At 40.9% G+C, this 23,886-nt stretch overlaps 1 protein-coding gene and 1 long non-coding RNA gene across 6 annotated transcripts in view; one reads left to right on the top strand and one right to left on the bottom strand.

The window, feature by feature from the left end:
- RABGAP1 (RAB GTPase activating protein 1) overlaps nucleotides 1-23,855 on the bottom strand; it is a 171,659-nt gene extending 147,804 nt beyond the window's left edge. Inside the window, exon 1 of one of the 5 annotated variants that reach the window (XM_055351856.2) lies at nucleotides 23,591-23,855. The gene's annotated coding sequence lies outside the window, so the exon portion shown is untranslated. Of the gene's footprint in view, nucleotides 1-13,270; nucleotides 14,478-23,590 lie in introns of those variants that run through there. The other 4 variants (XM_031014589.3, XM_019033938.4, XM_063696767.1 and 1 more) reach the window with 4 other exon arrangements.
- Nucleotides 14,216-15,979, top strand: LOC134756909 (uncharacterized). Its single transcript, XR_010130359.1, has 2 exons — nucleotides 14,216-14,335; nucleotides 14,539-15,979. It is a non-coding gene; the product is annotated as an uncharacterized lncRNA (long non-coding RNA).
- Nucleotides 23,856-23,886: the final 31 nt, after the last annotated feature.

The raw sequence follows: 23,886 nt of genomic DNA, 5'->3' as shown, positions 1-23,886 counted from the left end.
ATTCATTGAATACTTATTGAGTAGTTAATGTACAAAGAGTAAGCTATGATAAACAAAAGAAAATAGAACCTTGCCCCAAAGTTTATAGTTTAGTAGAGAACAGAAGCAAATCGTACCTAATAAGTACTGATTTAGGGTAAAGAAAATTATGGGAACATGTTGGGAGAAGGACTAACTTAGACCTTTGCTAAGGAAATACACTTTATTCCTTTAGATATTTGACCTCACAGGATTCTCTTCCTGAAGTGGTTTCCTCACTTTTGTACTTGATCAACTCCAACTCATCACTCATGATGTAAAAATCTCCCTCTCTTAGTAGTCTTCTCAGTCCACTTGCCCATTCTCACCCCAGAATCCAAAGAACTGTTTCCCTTATATCTGTTCCTACAGCATTTTACATTTGATTTTTCTACAGCATCTATTATGTTGTTTTATAATTTAATGGTGAGTGCCTTTTAATTGTCACATCTCTATTTCACAAATGAGGAAATTAAGTCTTAGAGAGATGGTGTAACTTGTTCAATGTAATGTGGTTAGAGTCAAAGTCAAAAATTAAACCCAGTTATCTGACTCCAAAAGGCTATACTCTTTCCACTCGATTATGAAGCTTTTCTAATGCCACAAATTTGGGCCTGTCCCAAAACACTCAGTATTGGGTAAAGGAGTCTTTATCTTTTTTTTAGAATTTGTACTTCAAGAGAAGTTTTCATGCTCAATCAATTAAGTCTTTTATCCATCTTTTATAATGTGATTACCAGTTGGATGGCAGAGGGCCTGGGAAAGTGGTCTAAAGCTCTGGTCTCAGACACTAACAACTTTGTATACTACTACTCTGGACTCAAAAACAATGTACTTTGGTAATTACACTAAGGAACTGAGAAGATTTGGCAAGCTCAAAGTTCCACCGACTTTCTTTGAGAAGGTGATAGGAAAATACACTTTATAAAATACTTTATTATTTGTTTTGGCAACTGAAAGTAACTGAATCACTCAGCAGGAATGAGGTTTATCAAAACACTAAGTAGTAAAGGAAAAATTATACAATAAGATTCCTTTTCTCTGGCCTCCATGGACAGAAGTGAAGAGGGAGTAGTCCATCAGCTCCACAAACATAGATAAAACCACCCATTCCCTGGCCTCCACAATGAAGAGGGTACCCCAGAACTTGCTGCACTTCTGGCAAATTCTAGAGATTCACAACCTCTGTCTCAAGACCATAAGGGATTTCTTTTTAATCCCTGCTTACATCAGTTACCATAAAAAGTCCCTTACTCTAATTCTTCATCCTTCAGACTTTAATTCTAATTCCCATTGACAATAAAGTACCAAAATTCCTCCCTCCAACGCCCTGCACTGCCACCCTGCTTCTCCATAGAACCTATAACCGCTTGACATATATTTTGGTAATTTAAGTATAATGTAAACTAGAACCTAAGGTTCATGAGAGGGCAGGCTTTTTTATGTCTGATTAAGTGTTGGACCCCTAGCACCTGTAATAATGCTTGGCACATAGCAGGTGCTCAACTATTTGTTAACAAAGTAGGATAAATAGCAAATAAAGATGGAAAAGAGCAAGAGCCACCCAAGGAAAAAGTAAGGCCACCCTTTATAAATTGACAAAAAGAACAGAGGTCATATTTGTGATGCTGAAGCACACAATTAGGAGTTAAGAAAAACCTAAGTTAAAATACTGGTTCCGGGCGGGTGCAGTGGCTCACGCCTATAATCCCAGCACTTTGGGAGGTCAAGGCGGGTGGATCACGAGGTCAAGAGATCGAGACCATCCTGGCCAACATAGTGAAACCTCATCTCTACTAAAAATATAAAAATTAGCTGGGCATGGTGGCGCACGCCTGTAGTCCCAGCTACTCGGGAGGCTGAGGCAAGAGAATTGCTTGAATCCGGGAGGCAGAGCTTGCAGTGAGCCGAGATTGTGCCATTGCACTCCAGCCTGGCAACAGAGCAAGACTCTGTCTCAAAAAAAAAAAAAGATACTGGTTCTACTACTAATAGTATGAGCTTGTCACACTGAGCCTCAGTTTCCATAGAGGTAATGTTATACTATGGATCTCATAGAGCTACTGTATAAATTACTAAGGACTATACATAAAACATTTAACAATATACAAAGAACATTATAAGCACCCAATAGTTACAACTTTTCAAAAACTAACTTCAAATTCAAAAAAATTTAACAGTTATTAACTGATTTAAGTAATCCAAATTAAAATACTTATACTATCTCTACTTCTTGGCTTATGTCTACAGTGCCTGTATGAGTTAATTTGATTGTTAGTCGGGAAACACATTACTGAGGAAAAAATAAATAAATTAATTTCCTAATTTCACATTCTAAGTTGTTAATATCTAAATAAAAGCAAAATAGTACTTTGAATAAATATCCTTTATGTATCACAGAAAGGAATAAAATGTACACATTTGTATCTCATTTTATCATCCTAACAATTCTGTAAAACAGATAGAATAAGGATTATTACCCATTTGAAATAAGATACATATGAATAACCTGGTATTTGGTAGGTAAGCACTCACAGTTCGTCTCCTCCTTTTATAGAAGTGATGAGCCTAGATCCTTATAACAAGTCCAATTACCAACAGGGCAGGTTGGTGGATGCAAGTTCAAGGATGCTTTTACTTTTGAGACAGGGTCTTGCTCTGTCGCCCAGGCTGGAATGTGGTAGTGTGATCCTACCTCACTGCAGCCTCAAACTCCCGGGCTCAGGTGATCCTCCTACCTCCGCCTCCTGAGTAGCTAGGACCACAAGTGTGTGCCACCACGCCCAGGTAATTTTTTAAAAAAATTTATCAGCCAGGCACAGTGACTCACATCTGTAATCCCAGCACTTTGGGAGGCCGAGGCGGGCAGATCACGAGATCAGGAGATCAAGACCATCCTGGCTAACACGGTGAAACCCCGTCTCTCCTCAAAATACAAAAAAAAAAAAAAAAAAAAATTAGCCAGGCATGGGGGCGGGCGCCTGTAGTCCCAGCTACTCGGGAGGCAGAGGCAGAAGAATGGCATGAACCCAGGAGGCGGAACTTGCAGTGAGCCAATATCGCGCCACTGCACTCCAGCCTGGGCGACAGAGCGAGACTCTGTCTCAAAAAATAAAAATAAAAAAATTAAAAATTAAAAAAAAAATTCTCAGCCACCCAAAGTGCTGGGATTACAGGCATAAACTGCCGTACCCAGCCTTACCTCTCTTTTAAAAAAGTCAAGTCACTTGAGGTGACAGACAATTATGTTCACTTATACAGCCTCTTCCATCACACCTAAAAGTTCAATTATGCTTTATTTTCACTATAGCTACTCTTTCACTACTTTTATTCTTACAGAGACATTAAAGATCACTACAGATTTTTATTGCAAATTAGTCCTGTATACCAAAACTCTATGAACTTTTTGCCTACAGTCACTGCTCTGTGCCGTAAGTGCCAATTCTATGCTCAATTATGTACCCCAGCATAAAATGCATCTCCATATTGCTAAATAAAGATTCACAATTAGCCCGGAGCAGTGGCTCATGCCTATTATCCCAAAAACTTGAGAGGCTGAGGTGGGAGGGTCGCTTGAGGCCAAGATTTCAAGACCAGCCTGGGCAATATAGTTAGATCCCATCTCTAAAATAAGATATTTAAAAATTAGTCAAGTGTGGTGGTGTGTGCCTGTAGTGCCAGCTACGTGGGAGGCTGAGCCAGAGGACTGCTTGAGTCCAGGGGTTCTAGGCTGCAGTGAACTATGATGGAGCCACTGCACTCCAGCCTAAGTGACAGAGTGAGACCCCGTCTCAAAAAAAAAAAAAAAAAAAAAAAAATTCACATTCATTCTCAATCTCCTCTTAAGCACTGTAGTTAACAGAGTGAAATGGAAAGAACTGGCCATGATAAAACCTCTTTTAAGAGTCCTTCAAAGGCAGTCGGTTCTTGAACAATCAGTGTTTACTTTTTTAAAAACTTCAACTTTTTTTTTTTGAGACGGAGTACTATCAGATATTTGTATTGTTTCTAGTTAACTAACATCTGAGAAGTAACAGTGACATGCAGTCGCATGGATGTGCTAATGTGCAATTAGCAGAGGCAAAACCACCTCCCAGTAAGTGACCTACCTAGCTTAATAAGAGGTGTGGGTGATACTAATAATTGAACCTGACATGCTTGAGACAAAATGTGCTAGTGCCTCGTCCAAAGCTTGGTTAACCTTTATTTCTTTGGTTTTCTTGAGATTTTCTTCTTGAAAGAGTAGTATTAATGCCTCCACCTCTACCACTTCAATGGAACTCCCCACTGTTCTAAACAGTCCCTCTCAAAAATACCACCCCGTTACTTCTCACTTTCACTGAACCCCTTAAAAACCATCAATACTACAAAATTTCACAACCCAAAGAATTATTTCTTACTTCCACCTGCTGAAGTAAATGAAAATGCTGGCCATTTTCTTATTCTGAAACTCTTATCCTTTTGCATCCATTTCCTACCTCTATCTTTTCTTAGCTCTGATTTAGGTTCCTTTTCTTCTATTTTTAAAATCACATCATCGTCCTTCTTTTCACTGGCTATCTCATTAGCTAACATGGTTACAGCTTTCTATTGTATGCTGATAACACTAGCACTGTCTTTTCTCTTGAATTCCACATGGGTATTTGTGTTATATTTTCTTTTTCTTCTATTCAGTATCAAAGAGTCTGATATGTGCCAGACATCAGGTATAGAATTATGGTGAGGAATAAAAGACACTCCTTACCTTTGACAGGCTTACAGTGGTAGAGAAAACAGACTAGTAAACAGGTAATTATAATATAGTGCTTCTTATAACAGAGGTGTGTAAAGGGTGTTATGAGAATACACAGCAGGGCTCTACTATATGCATCCTATAGTCATCTCAAAACCAATTCCTTGCAAAACTAAACCATTTAATCCCCATGCGTCAGCAGATTCTTCTTTCTAGATTCTCTATCCTGGTTAACAGCCACAGATTCAAAACAACATCAAAAAAAAAAAAAAAAAAGAAAGAAAGAAGAAGAAAAAGAAAAAGAAAAAAAAGCACAAGACACCAAACCAAAACAAATCTTGACTCCTCCTTTTCTTACCCTCCCTTGGAATAATGGATTTTAGTTCTAAAACATATCCCAAATATATTCCTTCTTCACTATCCCTCATGTCATTGACTTGTATTTTATTCTCTTTCAACCTGGCTATAACAAGTCTTTCATTCTAGACTCCTCCTAGTCATTGATTATTTAGCCCCCAAAGTTAATTTCTAAAACTTAGATCTGATCATATATCCCATACCTCCCCTTTCCTCAAAACTATTTATTGCTCCTGACTGAAAATACAATAAAATCCAACATCCTTATATTATTTAGTTCTTCAAAATCTGGAGCCAATTTCCATTCTAGTCTTATCTTCTTCTGTCACACCATACTATATACACAAATATGTCATGCATTTTAATGCTTTCAAGCCTTTTCATATGCTGCTTGCTCAGCTCGGAATGTGTTTTTGTTTCCCCAATCAGCCTTTCTCCACCAACAGCAACCTAGTGATACAATCAAGTATTCAACTTCCCCCTTTCCCTTCTGCAGTGTTATTGTCTTCTAGGGCTCCTCAGGCTTTTTGTTTTTTAGTTCATCACAGAATTATAGCATTTACCACACAGTAAAATAATATCAACACTTTTTTTCTTTTTCTTTTTTTTTCTTTTTTTTTTGAGACAGAGTCTTGCCTTGTTACCCAGGCTGGATGCAGTGGTATGATCTTGGCTCACTGCAACCTCTGCCTCCAGAGTTCAAGTGATTCTCCTGCCTCAGCCTCCTGAATAGCTGGGATTACAGGCATGCACCACCACGCCCAGCTAGTTTTTGTTTTTGTTTTGTTACTGTTGTTGTTTTTGAGATGGAGTTTCACTCTTGTTGCCCAGGTTGGAGTGCAATGGCGTGATCTCAGCTCACCGTAACCTCCGCCTCCCGGGTTCAAGCGATTTTCCCGCCTCAGGCTCCCAAGTAGCCGGGATTACAGGTGCCCGCCACCACGTCTGGCTAATTTTTATATTTTTAGCACAGACGGGGTTTCGCCATGTTGGCCAGGCTGGTCTCAAACTCCTGACCTCGGGTAATCCACCCACCTAGGCCTCCCAAAATGCTGGGATTACAGGTGTGAGCCACTGCAGCCAGCCGTTATTTTTGTATTTTTAGTAGAGATGAAGTTTCACCATGTTGACCAAGCTGGTCTCAAACTCCTGACCTCAAATGATCCACCTGCCTCAGCCTCCCCAAATGCTGGGATTACAAGCGTGAGCCACCGCACCTAGCCCAACGCTTCTTTTCTACTCCACTATATTGATCAATCCATTCATTCCAGAAGCAATTACTGAGTATAAACCACCATGTCAAATGCTGGGAGTATAATGGGCACAAAGAGTCCCCCAAACTACTTGTGGACAGGGGTCTTATGTTTTACTCGTATTAATTTCATATCCTTACTTATGGGCAGTGTTCAATAAATTTGGTTGGTTGAATATACTTCATGGCTGTTTAACTAGTAGGGTCTAAGTAATATGAGGAAAACAAATGACAAATATGCTACTCTACATGCATGTACTGGGGATGTGGACATGGATGAAGACTAAAATGAACAGACTTAAAAAAAAAAACTAACCTTGAGTGTACCTGACTGACTCTTCATCAAATCCCCAACTGTCATGACCAAAAAACAGTTAACACAGTCACAAAAAATACACCTTGGGTTCCCTTTGGACCAAACACTAACCACTTCCCTCCCAATCCCCATCATTTTTGTTGCTCAACCAGTGAAAAAATGGGTACAGCTTTAGGGAATCTTAAGCAAGATGGCTAAATCATCTTGCTAAATCAAAAGAGAAAACAATACTTATTACTTCTTGAGTGTCAATTATATGCCCAACATGGTACGAACAAGTTTTACATGCATTATTACTAATCTTCACACCTTGCCAGATGGGTATTAAGTTCATATTGACAGACAAACTGAGGCTTGGGCAGGCTGAGTAACTCGCTTAAGTTCAGAGAGAAAATTGTGGAACTTGATCCAAACCCAAGTATCTAGGTGTCTCTGTTCTTTTCTGGATTGCATCTCTCTCCCTCTCGATGTCCCTATCTCCATCCTCTCCCCATTCCAATCCATCCTCTATGCTGCTCCCAGTTGTACCCTTCTAAAACACAAATCTGGTGAGTTTACTCTCTGTTTAGAAAAAGAACAAGACAGGATGCAGCAAAAGAATCAAGTCTGAAAGATGCTGTAGCAGGATAATTCCTGTGGGTTTGTAGCTCTTTAAAATTAAACAAGCAGGGTACAAAGAAGCTATAAAAAATCACATTGCATTAGTCTCAGTTTGTGCGTGTGTGTGTGTGTGTGTGTGTGTGTGTGTGTGTGTGTGTGTGTTTTCCTGGCTCTGAACTTTGTTTCACTGCACCGGTTTTCACATGAATTTCACACAGCCTATCCCTGGAAAGGGTGGGACAAATCAAACAAAACTCAATGGAACACCATCCCTTCTTTATAAAAATAAATTCCTTTCCACCACCACTAACTGCTAAACAATAGATGTCTTTGTTTTCATTCTGACTCTGAATTTTGAGGCTATTTCTTTGAATTATTTTAGTGAGCTAAGAGAATCATAATAATTTAAGCTTTCTGATTAATTTCAGGTTAGGTTAAAAAACCAAAACCAAAACCAAAAGAATCAAAACAATCATCTTGGGTCTACCTGCACTTAAAGGCAAGAAAAACTAGCTTATCTAAAACTCACGCTTAGGCAAATTTGAGCCTACCATAACTGTGACAATTTACTTCTTTAAACTATTAAATCACTTTTAGTTCAATTCTACATTAACTAAAAAAGATATCGGAATTAAACAAATACAGGAAATTGTAAAACAAAATAAAACTTTAAAAAATCTTTTTTATAAGTTGTAATCTTTTTGCATTGTGGTTAACTAATAACACAAACATTACCATCTTAGCCACGGAAGTGTACAATTTTGTGTCATTAAATACATTTACATTGTCATGCAACCATCACCATCATCCATCCTTGGAACATTTCCTTTCTTAACTCTGTGCCCATTAACACTAATTCCCTATTCTCTTCCTCCTCCAAAAACCACTATTCTACTTTCTGTCTCTAAGAAATTGACTACTCTAGGTGTATCATATAAGCAGTGGAATTACACAATATTTATCATTTTATAACTGGTTTATTTCATTTAGTATAATGTCTTCAAGGTTTACTCATATTGTAGCATGTGTCACAATTTCCCTAAGGCTGAATAATATTTCAATGTATGTATACCACATTTATCCTTCAATAAAAGTAAGTTTCAAAATAATTATAACTTTATAGGGTCTTTGGGGGGGATAGCAGGTGTTTTCCATTACAGTTCCATGAGGTAGACGTAAGTAGCTCCATGTTTAAAAATGGAGTTTCTGAGGATAAGCTACTTAATCACTCTTTCTCAGAGACTTGGGATATCCATGTCTTTCTCACCCCAAAGTTCATACTCTCCCCACTATATCTTGATACTTCATACTTCTAATGAAAGGTACAAGAGGTAACAAGTAGGGATGAAATGTGCATAAAACAGAGTTCATTTAACTGTTAATTATGAGTGTGATAATGCTGACACCTGAAAAAAATCTTGCCAATGGTTTTCTCATGTTCCCATGGATATTTCAGGAAACACACTTTAATTTTTTCCAGAACTCTACATATGCTGGCTTAATGCCATGTCAACACAATATCTGTGAAACTAAATATTTAAATTGTTATTTGGATTCCACGTCCACAATAGAAGCTATCCCTGGGAACACAGGGAAAGTTAGCTTAATGTTAATGTACTACTCATTCACAAGGTCAGATTATATTCCTGACCTTGCTAGTACAGATTTTAAAAACTTCAGATTTCTACAGTATAATTTACATTAGCATTTAATAAATGTAAAAATATGAGTATTTTTAAGCAATGCAGGGTTAGTCAAAGACTTTTCCTCTTTTTAGGAAATTAGTCAATATAGTTCCTTCTCATCTACAATAAAGAAAATGAATCTATTCCACTTAGAATATGCATCTGTTTACATTCAGATCTAAAATGTATTATTCACTTCTCTTTAATCTACATGAATTTAAAACTAAGCAGGCAAATCATTCAACAGATGATCAAAGTCTAAGATAAATGCAGAAATATAATTTGTCTTTTCTATGACCTGTTTGATTTTCAGGGGAATGCATGTAGGCAAACCATGAATGTTTGGCAGAAGATACGTGTTTTCTGTGCCTTCCAGTATGCTATCTCGTATTATCCTTCATGATAGTTAAAATATATTCCCAAAGCTGGTCCAAAGACAGTGAGTTATCTCGATTGTTCAGTCAGTTACAGAACAAACTCCTTGTTCTACTCTTTTCCCTGTTCTCACTACTGCACTTTAGTAGTCTTAAAAAATAAAATATATTCCCAAAGGATTCTGCATATCATTTCCTTAACTGATAAAAGATCATCCTCAGAAAATGGAAAACAAAATTATAAACCATAGGTTGTTGGTTAGTTACCAAAATGTATAAATAAGGGAAAAAGGGAGAAAGTTTTGAAACAGTCAAATTGTTGTTAAAGTTTGACTTAGTAACATTATGTTAAAGTTACCACAGAAACTCACTTGCTAATGTACCTTCAGAAATGCCAGATTTAGGTACAGAGAAAAATTTATTTCCACAAAGACTTACAGAACCCAAGGAGTAGTAGTTTATAACACAAATGCTGATGCAACCTTAACAGGAAATACATAACAACTATGCATTAATTCTTGGAGAGGTACACAATTAAGAAGATATATTTCTCATACTTTACAACCAAGATAATACATACATACTATTTAATGTCAGGCAGGAGCTTAAAAGTAGGTTTAGGGCTTTACTTCACTGTATAGTGATCAGAAAAAGGGATTTAGGGGGAAAAGTCTGATAGAAAACAATCTTCAAAAAATTCTCCCTGAGTACCTCAGAATATTATGGTTGATTTGGAAAGAGGAGGGAAACTTTCAGGCCACATTCTATAAACTAATGTGTTCAAGACTTGCACACTTCCATATTTGGTCAGTCTGCACATGAAGAGAAACAAGGCTGTTAGGGTCAACGTGAATGGTTACAATGTAAGCTTAAACGTCTATCAAATATTGTTACAAAGTTTCTAAAGAATAATGATCTCAGGATCAACACAAAACAGAGGGGTGAGGGTGGTAGGGATGACTAGGTAACCGGTTTATGCTTAAAAAAAAAAAAAAAAAAAAAAAAGCAACAGCTATGATGTATACATGGTGTTTTTCCAGGCATACCCAAGGGCATTAAGTCCTGAGCCTTGAATTTTTTTTCACTGGGATCTAACTATGTAAACTCAGTAAAACAAGGTAACTACATACAAAGCACCAAAATGTCACGCCAAATTCTGCTTTACGTACCTTAAAAGAGCACTTCTTAAATATTTGAGTTCTATCTCCAAGAAACATTATTTAACAAACTATAGGAACGATCCCTGAAGTATAGTCTTGCTAAGAAAGATTATTTAGGTCGGGCGCGGTGGCTTTCTCTTGTAATCCTATCATTTTGGGAGGCCGAGGCAGGTGGATTACCTGAGGTCAGGAGTTCAAGACCAGCCTGAACAACATAGTGAAAACCCGTCTCTACTAAAAATAAAAAAAAAAAATTATCTGGGTGTGGTGGCGCGCGCCTGTAGTCCCAGCTACTCGGGAAGCTGAGGCAGGAGAACCTCTTAAACCCGGAAGGCGGAGGTTGCAGTGAGCCGAGATCACGCCACTGCACTCCAGCCTGGGAGGATGCAGTGAGCTGATATCGTGCCACCACACTCCAGCCTGGGCGACAGAGTGAGACTCCGTTTCAAAAAAAGAAAAAAAAAAGAAACAAACAAAGATTATTTAAGAGTGTTGTCACGTTGGGAGGCCAGAGTGGGAGGATTGCTTGAGGCCAGGTGTTTGATAACAGCCTGGGCCACACAGTGAAACCCAGTCTCTACAAACAATAGCAAAATTCACTGGGTGTGGTCGCATGTGCCTGCAGTCCTAGCTACTTGGGAGGCTGAAGCAGGAGGATCACTGGTGCCCAGAAGTTCAAGGTTGAGGTGAGCTACGACAGCACTACTGCACTCCAGCCTGGGAAAGAGAACAAGACCCTATCTCTTAAAAAAAAAAAAAAAAAAAAAAAAAAAAAAGTGTGTTGTATTCATTTATTCCACATGCTTGAGAAGTCTACTGATATCTGATTATATTGAAATTACAAAGATAACATTATGGGCAGCCTATGTCAGAACCTTAGCAAACCAGTGTTTTTACAAAGATACTCACCTGTAGCACCAATTTAAACTATTTTCTGAAACCGGTATTCAAAGATTCCTTGTTAAAACTACTGGGAAATAATGAGACCTCCAAAGGAGGCTTTCCTTTAGCTGGAAATATACTGAATAAAAAACAAAAACTTCTTTTTTTTTTGAGACGGAGTCTCACTCTGTCGCCCAGGCTGGAGCGCAGTGGTGCGATCTTGGCTCACTGCAAGCTCCGCCTCCCGGGTTCACGCCATTCTCCTGCCTCAGCCTCCCGAGTAGCTGGGACTACAGGCACCTGCCACCACGCCTGGCTAATTTTTTGTATTTTTAGTAGAGACGGGGTTTCACCGTGTTAGCCAGGATGGTCTCGATCTCCTGACCTTGTGATCTGCCTGCCTTGGCCTCCCAAAGTGCTGGGATTACAGGCGTGAGCCACCGCGCCCGGCCAACAGACTTCTTTAAAAGAAGCAGGGCTACAAAGTTCAGTCAATAAATTGTGTGGAAAACCATGCCCCTCATGTAGATAAAGTGCATAATACAGTTCTCTCAATATGCAGCAGAAAAGGTAGGAAACAGGTGTCTCTGTTCCCACTACATTACTGCAACACTTATAAACTGCAAACAAAATACTATGCCAAAAATGCCAAAATGCACATAGCTGATAGGTTAACTTTTCAAACAAATATATACCTATTAATGTCAATGCGTTAACTGTAAACTGAATCATAACACTCAATTAAAAGAAAGCGTGGCCGGGTGCAGTGGCTCACGCCTGTAATCCCTGCACTTTGGGAGGCTGAGGCAGGTGGATCACCTGAGGTCAGGAGTTCAAGACCAGCCTGGCCAACATGATGAAACCCCGTCTCTACTAAAAATACAAAAAATTAGCTAGGCGTGGTGGCACACGCCTGTAATCCCAGGCTGAGTCAGGAGAATCAGTTCCTTGAACCCAGGAGGCGTAGGTTGCAGTGAGCCAAGATCACTCCAGCCTGGGCAACAAGAGCACAACTCAGTCTCAAAAAAAAAGAAAGTGCACTACAACATGACTGTATCTCAGATTTTTTGTTGTTTTTTTTATTTTTTATTTTTTGATGGGAACTGGCTGTGTCACCCAGGCTGGAGTGCAGTGGCACCCATCATAGCTTACTGCAGTCTTGAACTTCTCAACTCAAGTAGTCCTCCCACCTCAGACTCCCAAAGTGTTGGGATTACAAGCATGAATCACCTCACGCTACTAATATTTCAACTTTAATTATGAATCTGAGTTAATATCTTGAATTAAAGTTACATATGAATTTTAAATGTTACCAATACATACAAATCAATCATGGATTGAAATTTTATTAATACAAAGTGAACTCTACACAGGAAGATTTATAAAGACTTCTCTTCCCTATTTTTTTTTTTTTTTTTTTTTTTGAGACGGAGTCTCGCTCTGTTGCTCAGGCTGGAGTGCAATGGCACAATATCGGCCCACTGCAACCTCTGCCTCCCGGGTTCAAGCGACTCTCTTGCCTCAGCCTCCCGATTAGCTGGGACTACAGGCGCCTGCCACCACGCCCATCTAATTTTTGTATTTTTAGTAGAGACGTGGTTTCACCATATTGGACAGGCTGGTCTCGAACTGCTGACCTTGTGATCCACCCGCCTCAACCTCCTAAAATGCTGGATCACAGGCGTCAGCGCACCCGGCCCCTATTTTCAGTTTTCATAAGTAAGCTCTAGTTAAGTCTTCAATACATATTAAATAGCACCTTATACAAACTTGAACTAAGGCAACACGTCCTTCGTTTAAAAAAAAGTTGGATGAGCCCTCCTTGGTACCTAAGCTTTTTTTCCCAACTACTTTTCAAACATCAGTTTAATGTTACAAACACAATTCCATTCACCTTCCGTTGTTGTTGTTGTTGTTGTTGTTGTTGTTGTTTTTGCTTCCGAAACAAAAACAGCTGGAAACTCACTCACTGTGTACTTACTACTCCAGGCACACGTTTGTAAATACATGTGAATGGAAATATAAAAGGAATTGTGAAACCCTGTCCCTAACAGGTTTTTTTCCCTGATAAAAAGCCAACGAAAGTCAAAAGACCTCAAATTCAAGTTGGAACATGATTTAAAACTAACGGAGCACTAGTAGCGGGAACACTAGCAGCATGATCACTTAACACGGTCTCCTAGGACATTTGTTTCCAAAAAAGAATTCTCGAGTAACCAAAGGTATGCAGATGCGTGAAACGCAGGAGCAGATGATAAACAGTCTGGATGCAGAAGAGTAGAGACCAAAGTACTACCAGGCAATGGACAGCGAACTCCTGGAAGTCTTGAGATTATTCTTTGGCTCAACACGTAAAACCCTAAGGGTTGCGGATAATCAAAAGACACAGCGATGAGGTACTGGGGTAGCTGCTTCAAGGAGATGAGAAGACTGGGATGCCAAGAACGCTTTAATTGCAGACGGGGAAATGAGACTGAAAGACCAACCTGAGATGGCAAAGCGACAGTGAAAACTAGCAAGTCTTTGAAATTTAGGCGCAGCCCAGGACAGCCTGAGGCCCAGGCTAGCTTAAGTCACAGATACAGGCCTAGTGAGCAATGGGGAGAAACTGAGGCGGGGAGGAGCGGCTGGATTCCCAAATAGGACCAAGCCTAAAACATTAAAGTCAAGACACAAACCGGCTTTGCTGGGGGACCAGAGGGAGGGCCAAATACGCAAGACTCAGAAGACCGGCACCCACCCAGACAGGGGGAACCGGTTTGGGCAGGGGCTCCCAGAGCGGCCCAGCCTGCGCATGCGCCCTCTCCCCTCCGTCGCAGTTCCCCCTCCCCCCAATCACGGCTCCCCTCAGCACTCGGCCCGTCGAGGGAGCTGAGAGCAGCTCCACTGGCCCGACCCCGTGGGATGAGAAGACAGCTTGGCTCCCCGCAGGGGCCGTCGGAAAATACCCCTGGGGTTGGTAGGTAGGAGGGTGGGAGGAGGAGGAGGGGAAACGCGGCCCTACCCGACCTGCCGTCTCCTCCTCCGCCGCCCGCCGCTCGCCGTCCCGGAGGCTCCGCCGCCTGGGCCTCCCAAGCCGCCCTGTCCCCGCCCCCCCACCCCCTTACTCACGTGAGAGCGACTTCTTCCGCCCTCCGCCCCGCCCCCTTCCCCGTCTCATAGGTCTGCGACCATGACGAGCGACCCTATTGGCCCAATACCGGGAAGCGAGGCGGAGCTTCCTCTTCTCCGAGCCCCACCTGGGCTTTCAGCCCGCCTCAGGACTGTGCGCCTGCGCGAAGTGCACTGGCTGTGAGCTGGATCTGGGCTGTCTTGTGTATTTGGAGTTGGACAGGCAACTACGTGACTGCAGCCGGGACTGGGGACGATGGAAGCGGACTGGGTAGTACCTGTTGAGCCTAACAAAGGGTACGACCCCAGAGTACTGGTGCTTGAGCAAGGAATCCCCCTGCTCACCTTTCATGTGCAAGTTCTATTTGAAAATCAGTACTTCACAGTGTAAAAAAATTCACCTGGCATTTACTGAGGACGCACGGTGTGTCAGGGATTATGTGGCTATCTCATTTCAGCTTCACCACAAACCCGTCAGAATGGTACCATTTTTCTCCTTTTATAAAGTAGTTTAGCTTTAGTTACAGAATTCAGTCTAGAAGTAAAAACTTCCGACTGCCAAGTCCTAAAACCACTGGTACAACACAGCTGCCTAAAGGCATTTAAGGCACACAAGAGGACAGAAATGGACAAGGTTATATCAGATTGTGACTCAAAGATGAGATTTTTATTTAAAAATCATTCAAAGGTGAAACACAGCAACAGCAATATAATGAAGTTTAAAGTCCCTGTCCTCAATGAATGTACAACGCAGTTGGGAACAAAAACAATGATTATTAAAGTGCTAGTTAAGTCTTATTTTTAAAGAGACCCTATCTTGTCCAGGATGCAGTGCTGTGGCTATTCACAGACGATCATATCACACTCCACCCTCGAACTCCTGGGCTCAAGCTATCCTACCACCTCAGCCTCCTGAGTAGCTGGGACTGTACATAGGCATGCACCACTGCACCTGGCTCATAAGACTTGATAATTTATAAAATAATTCTACAGCCTCTTCCTTACTCTTCCCCTTTCTTTATTCCAACTGGCATATGCTCTTTTCCTGGTGAGTGAGTCATCTACAGTGTTTTCTGGTGGATAATGCATCCCGATCAACCAGAGAAAAAACAGTGAGAAAAAGCTGTGTTCTGTTGCAATCCCTCTGTGATTTGTCTAATACAATAGATGTGGCTGTACCCCTGCAGAAAAATAGTTTCGCTTCCTTTCTCCTTATACAGTTACAAAATATCCATTTCAAGATATTCAAAGAATAAAGTATTAGGGAGAAGGTAAAATCCCCTGAACTCCCAACAAAACCACTTTTAACGTTTTGGTGCCCATACTTTCATGTATTTCTTGATTCATGGACACCCCAAATATTTATGTAAATCTTAACATACATTTTTAAATAAAATTGTACTACACAATCAGTACAACATGCTTTGGAGAATAGACACAAGCTAAAACAACAACAAAAAAAGAAAACATTGCATTTAGAAACAATTTTTTTTAATAAAAAAGGCCAGGTGTGGTGGCTCATGCCTGTAATTTTAACACTTTGGGAGGCTGAGATGGGAGGATGGCTTGAGCCTAGGAGTTTGAGACCAGCCTGGGCAACATAGTGAGACCGTGTCTCTATGTTTTAATGAAAAACAAAAAAAAACCATGGCATTCCCAGGGCCAATGTTAATACTTTAGAGTATATCCTTCTGTGTGTGTGTATTTTTTTTTTCAAAATGAGATCACTTTAGTCATCTCGTTTTTCAATTAAAAATATCTACCTTATTTCAGTACATTTTCTTCTCACCTAATTCCTAGATCACATTCACATTTTCTATCAACCTAAAGTTATTTTTACAGTTGGCTTTCTTAACTCAGTAATGTTACAGGAAAATTTCCTCTCACATAATACCTAACTGCAATCAAATATTCTGTTGACCAAATTATATTTTTCTACAACCAGTATACCCAAATTATCCAATTCAGGACCATACATTCCATCTGGTTACATCCCTTGACTTTTTAATTATGGCACTTAAAAAAAAAATTAAAAGATTCTTGTTCACTGTAGAAATCAGGCCACTTGAAGTGCAAAATGTTTTTATCTGAGTGGTTGCTTCCTCATGAAGTCATTGAGCTTGTTCCTGCAAGCCTTGTATTTCTTGAACAAGAAAGTTATATTTGAAGACTCAGTGGATTCAAGTCAAACATATCAGACTAGTACACCTCACAAGTGACAGGTTATACTTCATGTTTCATTATATTACATACAACGTTATGAATCTAACATGTTAGATATTATGTTAGATACATAACATTGTATCTACAATAGATACAACATTTATTGTATCTTACAGAGTTATGCTAATATTGACCACTGGATTAGTGATGACATACATGTTGTTTTTATCATCTAATCCATTTTAAAAATAGACTAGTCTGTTTCAATGCCTACCAATGCTGTATATTGATATCCCATTCACAGAAAATGAATTTTGGTTTCCAAATATGCTCAACTTTTTTTCAGTAAGTGACTTTGTACCCAAGAAAATGTGGTTACAGTATATGAATGGAATGTGGGACTGGTGTGAAATAAAGCAATGTAGTAGGCTGGAGCCAAAATAGGAAGGTCCTTGAATGCTAAAATAAGGAAACTGAAGTTCACTCTATAGACACATGGGTGCCCTTGGATATTTTAAAGGACAGTGACAATATTAGATTTGGGGTTTTTTTAAAGATCACTCCAGTAAAACTAGAGCAGGGAAAAGAGGAGGTTGATAGAATAGTTTGGAGGCTGCCTAAGATGAGGAAGGCTTGAGCTAAGGAAGCAGGAGGAAAAAAGAAGGAACAGGGTTCCGCGGGTATTTTACAAAGAAATATATTCAAATTTGCTGGTTCTTTCTTCTGCTCATTCAAATCTGTTTTTGAACCCCTCTATGTAAATTTTTCATTTCAGTTACTGTATCTTTCAGGTCTAGAATTTCATTTCAGCTCCTTTTTTTTCTAAGAGTCTCACTCTGTCACCCAGGCTGGAGTGCAGTGGTGCAATCTGGGTGCACTGCAACCTCCACCTCCTGGGTTCAAGTGATTCTCCTGCCTTACCCTCCTGAGTAGCTGGGAACACAGGTGTGCCACCACGCCCAGCTAGTTCTTGTATTTTTAGTAGAGATGAGGTTTCACCATGTTGGCCAGGCTGGTCTCGAACTCCTGACCTCATGATCCACGAGCCTTGGCCTCCCAAAGTGCTGGGATTACTGGCATGAGCCATCACACCTGGCCTCAGCTCCTTTTTATAATTTCTCTTTAATGATAGTCTAATTTTATTCATATATTGTTTTCCTGACTTTGTTCATGTCTTCCTTTAGTCCTTTTTCTGTGTTTTTTTTTTTTTTTTTTTGGAGATAGAGTCTCACTCTGTCACCCAGGCTGGAGAGCAGTGGCAGGAACTCAAATCACTGCAACCTCCGCCTCCCAGGTTCAAGCAATTCTCCTCCCTCAGCCACCTGAAAAGCTGAGATTACAGGCGTACGCCACCATGCCCAGCTAATTTTTGTATTTAGTAGAGACAGGGTTTCACCATGTTGGCCAGGCTGGTCTCGAACTCCTGACCTCAGGTGATCTGCCCACCTTGGCTTCCCAAAGCGCTGGGATTACAGGCGTGAGCCACCCCACGCCCAGCCCTGTTAGTTCTTCGAACGACTTCAAAATAGTTGTTTTAAAGCCTTTGTCTATTAACTCAGACATCTATCTTGGCTTCTGTGGGAATAGTTTGAGTTGATTTATTTTGTTCTTCTGAATTGACCATACTTTCCTGTTTATTTGTATGTCTTATGATTTTTTTAAAAATTTTATTTTTCAACTAGAGATGGGGTCTCACTATGTTGCCCAGTAACAACCAATTAAGTGGGACTACAACCACATGCCACCACATTTGGCTTCACTTTAAATCCTTATGATTTGTTGTTGTTGAAAATTGAACATTTGAATCTCATAATGTGGTGAATCTGAAAATAAGATTCTCCTGCCCCCATGTTTGCTGGGCTTTTGTAATTGTCTCTGTGCTGGGGATCAGGATCAGCCTCGGGTGAAAGCTTAAGGTTTTCTCAGGTCTTTTCTTAGCCTGTGTCTTTCCCTGGTTATATGCAGTAGCCTTCTACTTTCCCCTGCCTAAGTGATTGCTTTTGAATATCCTAATCCTTCAATATCTGACTCATAAATGGGGTAAAAGGGAAGCAAACAAACAAAACAGGTGCTATTCTTTTAAAACCCTTGGAAAGAGGTTCAGCTGGTGGCGGGTCAAAACAGTGGCAACCTGCCTCTGCACCTGCACTTCAGTCATCAACAACCAGAGTGTCGACAGCCAGTATTTGGAGGACAAAGTTCGTATCGCCCACCCAGCCTCCAGCAAGCCGCACCAGGAATGTGGATACAGCTGCGTGCTACAGGGTTAAGTAACACTGCATGAGTAGCTGCTATCATACTAAAGCTGACAGAGACTGAAATTAACCTCTATTTACCAGCCCAGCTTTCCCTTGGAAGATGTAAGCATTCAAATAGACTCCAGAGTTCCAACATAGTTACTTCAGAGAGTTGCTGCTGGTAGAACTGTTGTCTAGGTGGAGAGGTGGATTCCTTTTGACTCCTACTCCATCTGAAGAATAGGAAGAAAAAAGAATGAAGAAAAGTGAACAGTAAATAAAGCCTAAGGGACCCTGTGGGATACCATCAGTAGGACAAACATAATGAATTGTGGGAGTTCCAAAGGAGAAGAAAGGGCAGAAATAATATTGCAAGAAATCATGGTCAAAACTCTCCAAACTTTATTAACAACATGATATACAAATCCAAGAAGCTTATCAGACTCCTGATAGGAAATACTAAGAAACCACCAAATATATTATAATTAAGCTGTGAAAAGCCAAAAAAAAAAAAAAAGAATCCTGAAAGCAGCCAGAGATGAGCAACCTGTCCCATACAAAGGATTGCAATAAGATTATCACCCAATAAAGAATCCTCAGAGGCTCGAAAGAAAGAAAAAAAAACTGTCATGGAAAAATCTATATCTGGCAAAATTGTTCTTCAAAAATGAGGGTGAAGTTAAGACATTCCCTGATAAAGACAAGCCAAGGGAGTTCGTTACCACCAGCATTCCTGCCCTTCAAGAAATGCTAAAGAGAAACCGACATTTTGAAGTGCAAGTACACTCAATAGTAACTCAAAGCCATACAGAGAAACAAAGATCTCTAGTAAGTCAAATACACTGGCAACTATAAAAGCAAGTATTGTAATTATGATTTGTAACTCCACTTTTTATTTTCTCTGATTTAAAAGTGAAATGCATAAAAAATATTTATGTTGGCTGGGCGTGGTGGCTCATGTCTGTAATCCCAGCACTTTGGGAAGCCGAGGTGGGTGGATCACCTGAGGTCAGGAGTTTGAGACCAGCCTGACCAATATTGGTGAAACTCCATCTCTACTAAGAATAGAAACAAATTAGCTGGGCATGGTGGTGGGTGCCTGTAATCCCAGCTACTCGGGAGGCTGAGGCAGGAGAATTGATTGAACCCGGGAGGCAGAGGTTGCAGTGAGCTAAGATTGCACCATTGCACTCCAGCCTGGGTGACAGAGCGAAACTGTCTCAAAAAAAAAAAATTATGTTATTGGATATACAATGTATAAAATGTTATCTGTGACATCAGTAACAGAAAGGAAAGGGCAGAGCTTTACATGAGCAGAGTTTTTGTATGCTATTGAAGTTAATTGGTATCAATTCAAATTAGATTGTTGTAACTTTTGGATGTTGAGTGTAATACCTATGGTAACCACCAGTAAAATATCTATAGAATATACACAAAAGGAAATGAGAGGGGAATCAAACGTTTCATGATAAAAAAATCAACTAACACTAACACAAAAAAGCAGTAATGGCAGAAATGAAGATTTAAAAAGCATATAAAACACAAATAGAGAAGTGACAGATATAAATCCCACCTTATCAATAATTACTTTAAATCTAAATGGTTTAAACTCTCCAATCTAAAGACAGAAAGAAGTCAAGGTTAAACTCTCCAATCTAAAGACAGAAAGGAGTCAAGTCCGGGCACATTGGCTCATGCCTATAATCCCAGCACTTTGGAAGGTCAACGCAGGCGGATTGCTTGATGGGACCGCATGCCTGTGGTCCCAGCTACTCTGGAGGCTGAGAAAGAGACTCGCTTCAACCCATGAGACAGAGACTGCAGTGAGCCAAGACTGCGCCACTGCACTCCAGCCTGGGCAACAGAGTGAGACTCTGTCTCAAAAACAAAAAAAGAAAAGAAAAGAAAAGAAAGGCATCAAGTGTGGTGTTGCACACCTGTAGTCCCAGCTACTTTGAGAGGCTGAGGCGAGAAGACCACTTGAGCTCAGGAGTTCCAGCTTCAGTGAGCTACGATCATGCCACTACAATCCAGCCTGGGCAACAGAGTGAGACCCTGTCTCTAAAAATATATTTAATTTTTAAAAAGAAAAGGAAAATTAATTTTAAACACACACACAATCCACATGATCCAACTAAATGCTGTCTACAAGAGAATCACTTGACATCCAAAGACACAAATAGCTTGAAAATAAAAGGTTAGAGGCCGGGCATGGTGGCTCACGCCTGTAATCCCAGCACTTTGGGAGGCTGAGGTGGGCGGATCATGAGGTCAGGAGATCGAGACCATCCTAGCTAACATGGTGAAACCCTGTCTCTACTAAAAATACAAAAAAATTAGCCGGGTGTGGTGGCACGCACCTGTAGTCCCAGCTACTCAGGAGGCTGAGGCAGGAGAATGGCGTGAACCTGGGAGGCGGAGCTTGCAGTGAGCCGAGATCACGCCACTGCACTCCAGCCTGGGTGACAGAGCGAGACTCTGTCTCAAAAAAAAAAAAAAAAGAAAAGAAAAGGTTAGAAAAAGGGCCAGGTACAGTGGCTTACAACCGCAGTACTTTGGGAGACCAAAGATAGCTTGAGGCCAGGAGTTCGAGAGCAGCCTGAGGAACATAGCAAGGCCCGGTCTCTACAAAAAAAATTTTTTTCAATAATTCAAGGAAAGAGGGCTGGACACAGTGGCTCACGCCTGTAGTCCCAGCACTTTGGGAGGCCGAGGTGGGAGGTCAGGAGTTTGAGACCAGCCTGGCCAACATGGTGAAACCCCATCTCTACTAAAAATACAAAAATTAACTGGGCATGGTGGCGTGCACCTGTAATCCCAGCTACTCGGGAGGCTGAGGCAGGAGAATGGCTTGAACCCAGGAGGTGGAGGTTGCAATGAGCCGAGATTGCCACTGCACTTCAGCCTGGGCGACAGAGCAAGACTCTGTCACAGAAAATAATAATAATTTACAAAAAGTAGCTGGGCATGGTGGCAGGTGCCCGTAATCCCAGCTACCCCAGAGCTGAGGCAGGAGAATCACTTGAACCCGGGAGGCGAAGGTGGCAGTGAGCTGAGATGGCACCACTGCACTCCAGCCTGGGTGACACAGTGAGACTCCCTCTCAAATAATAATAATAATAATAATAATAATAATTTAATGAAAAAAGATATAACATGCAAATAGTTACTGAAAAAGAGCTGATGTAGTTATACTACCATTAGACAAAATAGATTTTAAAATTTGAAAAGGTTATAAGAGACAAAGACATATATTAATAAAAGGCTCATTACAACAAGATTATATAAAAATTATAGGCATTTACCTTGCTAGGAACAGACTCTCAAAATACATGAAACAAAAATGGACAGAATTAAAAGGAGAAATAAACAGTTCTACAATAATAGTGGGAGACTACAATACCCCATTTTCAATAACGGGGAGAAGAATCAGATAGAAGATAAGTGAGGAAATAGAGGAACTAAGCATCATAATAAACCAGCTATACTTAAAAGAATATACAGAACATTCCACCCAGCAAGAGCAGAATACACATTCTTCTCTAAAGCACATGAGGTATTCACCAGACTGTATGCCACAATTCAAGTTTCATAATATTTTACAAGATAGGTGTCATACAAAGTATCTTCTCGGACCACACAGATGAAGTTATAAATTAATAACAGAAGGAAAACTGGAAAAGTCACAAATATCTGAAAGCTAAACAACACTCTTAACAACTGGGTCAAAGAAGAAATCAAGGTCGGGCACGGTGGCTCACACCTGTAATCCCAGCACTTTGGGAGGCCAAGGCGGGTGGATCACCTGAGGTCGGGAGTTGGACACCAGCCTGACCAACACGGAGAAACCACGTCTCCATGTCTCTAAATATCAAATTAGCCCGGTGTGGTGGCGCATGCCTGTAATCCCAGCTACTTTAGAGACGGAGGCAGGAGAAGCGCTTGAACCCAGGAGGCGGAGGTTGCGGTGAGCCGAGATCACACCATTGCACGCCAGCCTGGGCAACAAGAGCGAAACTCCATCTCAAAAAAAAAAAAAAAAGAAGAAGAAGAAGAAATCAAAAGGGAAATTAGAAAATACTTAGAAATGAATGAAAATAACACAACATACAAAAACTTATTAGCTGTAGTGAAAACAGTGATCAAAGGGAAATTTATAGTTGTAAATAACTACATTAAAAAGAGGGAAAGGCTGGGAGCAGTGGCTCACACATGTAATCCCAGCACTTTGGGAGGCTAAGGAGGGTGGATCACTTTAACTCCAGAGTTCAAGACCATCAAGTTTTACACTTATAAATGATTAAAGTAATAAACATTACGCATGTTTTACCACAATAAAAAGCCCCTCACCACCACCAAAAACGAAAAGAATGGTCAAAAACCAGTAAACTAGATTGGCAAGGAAAAGAACTCTAGAAGGATCCTCAAGTTTTCCGGTCTGGATAGGAGATGAGATGAACTTGAGATAATTAAAAGGTACTTTCACATCAGGACAATCAGTTGGAGATCTCGTCCACGTAGCTGCCTGGGTTGTGAATGGTCAGCATGAAGTAGGTAACGGAAGCCATGGGAGTGCAAGAGTTTGCCCTAGGAAGAACTCCAAGGCAAGAACCCTGAAAAACACATCCAAAAGTGAGGGGAGAGCTTTCTGCTCTTCGGGCTCCCGCGCGACGAGTCTACACCCCTAGGCTAAAGAGACTTACCAAAGTTTAAGTGCAGAGGAGCCCTTCAGGCCCAAGGAGGCAGCGGACCGTCTAGGCCCAGCTACAGAAGAGCCGCTGAGACGGGGGTCCCGAGCAGCGGGTCCCTGCGAGGCGCACAGGGCCTGAGCCACAGACGCTTACGAGCTAAGGCACCTCGGGGTAGCAGGCAGTGAAGCTAGTGCCCAGAGTACGGTACCCTCCGTCTGCGCCCCGCCCACAACGCAGAAATTCCCTCTCGGGGCCCCTGTTGTCCTCCGAGCCTTCCGATTGGCGGAGAGGACCATGGGACCTGGAAG

The sequence above is a fragment of the Gorilla gorilla genome, chromosome 13 (genome assembly GCF_029281585.2).
Source record: "Gorilla gorilla gorilla isolate KB3781 chromosome 13, NHGRI_mGorGor1-v2.1_pri, whole genome shotgun sequence".
Classification (NCBI taxonomy): domain Eukaryota; kingdom Metazoa; phylum Chordata; class Mammalia; order Primates; family Hominidae; genus Gorilla; species Gorilla gorilla.
This window is presented reverse-complemented; position numbering and strand designations above follow the sequence as displayed.